The sequence below is a fragment of the Coregonus lavaretus genome (assembly GCF_964263955.1).
Source record: "Coregonus lavaretus genome assembly, contig: HAP1_SCAFFOLD_1150, whole genome shotgun sequence".
NCBI lineage: Eukaryota > Metazoa > Chordata > Actinopteri > Salmoniformes > Salmonidae > Coregonus > Coregonus lavaretus.
This window is the reverse complement of record NW_028157619.1, coordinates 111,449-115,298: the sequence shown is the minus strand read 5'-3', so window position 1 is coordinate 115,298 and position 3,850 is coordinate 111,449.

Below are 3,850 nucleotides of genomic sequence, written 5' to 3'. Positions count from 1 at the left end.
TGACGTGTACCTATGATGAAAATGACAGGCCTCTCTCATCTTTTTAAGTGGGAGAACTTGCACAATTTGTGGCTGACTAAATACTTTTTTTCCCCCACTGTACACGTATAATGCTTCATAACATACGATTAGCATCTGAATGAGCCTTGTTTTTTTTTAAACACATTAATGGATTTTCAAAAAGGACAATCAGCAGATCTTACAATACATAATTTATCAGAATAAGGCTTATAATGTAACCAAATGATGTGTTCTCTGTTTCCTCATCAGTCCTCCTGAAGCTGCCCTATCCGACTATAGTGAAAGCCCAGAGAGAGGGAAAGAGAGAGGTTACTGGGAGTATCAGAGGGGACTAATTGTCAAGGTTATGTCTGGGAGGATGATTGATGTCGGGCTAGGCTGTTTTTTGTCAGCTTGTCAGATGGCCGGAATGTTTAATGTTCTCATTATTAGTGGCTCTGTGGTGTATACTTCTCTGTCAGCGCCAAGCGGACCCATCTGAACTGCTTCTCTGTCAGCGCCAAGCGGACCCATCTGAACTGCTTCTCTGTCAGCGCCAAGCGGACCCATCTGAACTGCCAAAGCACTTCAAAGGCCTTCAGGTCATCCGTCTTCCTCTTGACGCCCGCAATGTTCAGCCTCAGCTGATTTGTTATGACTCCAGAGCCGCAGCTGACAGACAGGACAGAAGTCCTATAAAAAAAAAAAACCCACAGGAGATATTTCCCTTTTGTGGTGCGGTGCGGAGGGTGAAAACATCACTGTGGAAACATCCCTGGCGTAATGGCCGACAACTGTCACAGTAGGCTGACACCTGCGTTGTCTCACTCATTTGCTGGAGCTAGACTGACTGAATGACTTGTTTTATTTATTTATTTTTTTTTTATTATTTTTTTTACTCACACCCCATCTGACTTATTCTGGTTATGGTATCACAGGCTGTTGTTGAAATGTCCCACTATTCTCTAGTGCAGGGTTCTTCAATTCCGGTCCTGGAGGGTTTGAAACACCTCTGTTTTTCATCCTCTCCTTCTGATCAGGGGCTAATTCAGACCTGGGACACCGGGTGAGTGCAATTAACTACCAGGTAGAAATAAAAAAACAGAAGTGTTTCGGCCCTCCAGGACCGGAATTGAAGAACCCTGCTCTAGTGCATTCGTTTTGACAGGGGCCCATAGCCCTATTTCCTATGGGCCCCTGATCAAAAGTACTTAACTATATTACAGAATAGCGTGCCATTTTTGGATGCAGCACAAGACGTATACTGGTCACAATCTGTGGTGGGTTACCAGGGGAACGGGCAGTAGCCCTTGCCTGAAAACTAGACACTGAAAACGAGAAAATGAAATCTGAATCTAGATTATTTTCCCAGGCGGTGACAAGATTGATTGTTTTCTGCTGATCTAATTTAGGAACGTGGGGGAAAATAGTCCATCCGTCTTGAAGAGAAATGATGTGAAAGCTGAAAAAGATTAAAGAGAAACTCTCTTCCTTAGACCTAATCACGAGCCGTAGATGACTCTGTACCCAGACGGTAAGGCTTGATTCTGCAGACCCTCCTGTATATTAATGAACACCAGTCTGTTATATTTGACTTAGGTAAGTGAGATGTCCATCACCCATAATGGTCTGCCAGCTGGCATTATGCATGATGTAACACTTTAATGTCCTAGCAGCATTTTTCATCCACTACATATATATATATATATATATATATATATATATATATATATATATATATAGTGGAACATTTTTGTTTCCATCATTGTCAATGCATGGCCAAATGATATCTTTCACCTGGCAAAATACATACAAAAAAAAAAAGGAGAAACCACAAATGTACAGAAACGGCCACAGCTAATTTCTTCCCGGTAGGTCAAGGCTATATTTCTGGCACTAAAACCATCACCTTGGACGAGGCACAACAAGTTCCATAGTAACTTGATTAAGTTAGTCCGTCAACATGACTGCAAAAACGTCAGTATGTTAACAAACCTAATTATAGGAGGGACGTGGGTGGTAAAGTGTGTGGGATGGCTACAGCATATCTCGCCAGGCATATTCCCTATATAGTGCACTACTTTTGACCAAATCCCTGTGGGCCCTGGTCAAGATAAGGGTACTAAACAGGGAATATGATGCATTTGGGACCTTCCAATTTTAGTTGGGAATATTATTAAATGTATTAAATGTTGTTTTTTCCTCAGTGCCCATCAGATGGGAAATAATTGCATTTGTCTGTCTTGTTTGAAATTCAAATCGATTTTGAATTTTGACGGGAAACCCCCACCCCCCGAGACAGTTGTTTTTAACACTGCACAGAAACGTTCAAGAAGTTAACTGATTGCCTTGTACCAGATAACTATGTTTAAAAGAAAGTGCTGAAAACTCTTAAAAGGGAAAAGAACACATGCCTGCCAGGCCAGTATCTCAGAAACACCCTACATGAATACACCAAGCCTAATTTTAAACCAACAGCGGGGGAAACTTGGACTGCAGTTTCCGAACCCGAGAGCACGAACAGTGCAGGCGCACAATGCCAGTATGTCATACATTTAAATACTGTTAAATTATAGCCTGTTTACTGTTCCTGGAGAGACCATTCATCTTACTCAACATTGGTCGGCTTCTTACAAATCTGTCAGTAAGAGCTTCCACATGCAAAGGTTTCTGCGGGTGGTAGGAAGGGAGGGAGGAAAGAGTTCAGGTTATCAGGGAAGATTTTCATAGCATGTCTTCACTCAGTCTGCAGTTAATTAGTGGGCCTCTACACAATAAGGCCATAAGTCATTAATCACGGCCATAGCAGCAGTCAGCGTGCCGAGACCTGGGATCTGTCCCAAATGGCACCCTATTCCCTATATAGTGCACTACTTTTGATGAGGGCCCATCGGGTCAAAAGCAGTGGACTGTGTACGGAAAAGGGTGCCGTTTGGAACGCACACCCAAGACGTTGGTGGGAGACAAATAAACGTGCTTTCTCTATATGCTATGGTGGTCGGCCATGTTGTCTGTCTTCAGTCGACTGCCAGTAGACTAGTGTTATAAATTACAGGGCCATGTTGAGTGCTGACAGACAAGGGCCCACTGTTCCACTCACTGTTGCGCTTTCCACTCACATCGCGGAGCTGACCTTTAAGATATGATATGTTCTGCAAGTAATATTGATCAATTGCTATGGATTTTGGCTGAATATACATGTTTCACTGAATAGAGTAGAAAAATCGAATTCTATAGAATTGAATATGAAGGGGATGGCAGCATGCCATTGGTTCAGAATAATCTGTGTGATCCCTTACGGAAAAAACACGATTTCACATGTGGAAAATCACATGATTTCACGTGACATGTGAAATCATGCGAAACCATATGTTTTTTTGGACGTGATGAGGTTTCACATGTGGATTTTCACGTGATCACATAAACTTTCACATGTGTATTCAAATGTTCACGAGATTTCACAGGTGATGCCCTGCAAACAAAAATGAGTTGTTATGATATACACACAGTGTTTTTAACTTACATTTTTGACATACGGTACATGACTACATTGTGTATGTATATTTATACAATCATTATTATTCAACATGTCATTATCTGGGATTTGAACTCACAACCTCTTGTTTCACAGCATTCCAATCTTCTTGCTACACCACCATGCCCATGTTGGTGACTGATTTCACCTGTATTCATACACTTCGGACTTCAAAGTAAATCTCAGCTTTGTTAAAAATACACACAAGAAAAACTGATCACATGTGAAGTGTTTCAAAAACACATGTGAAATGTCACACGTGAAGTGTTCCATAAATGCTCTCGGGATTTGAACTTGCGACCTTTTGGTCTGGAG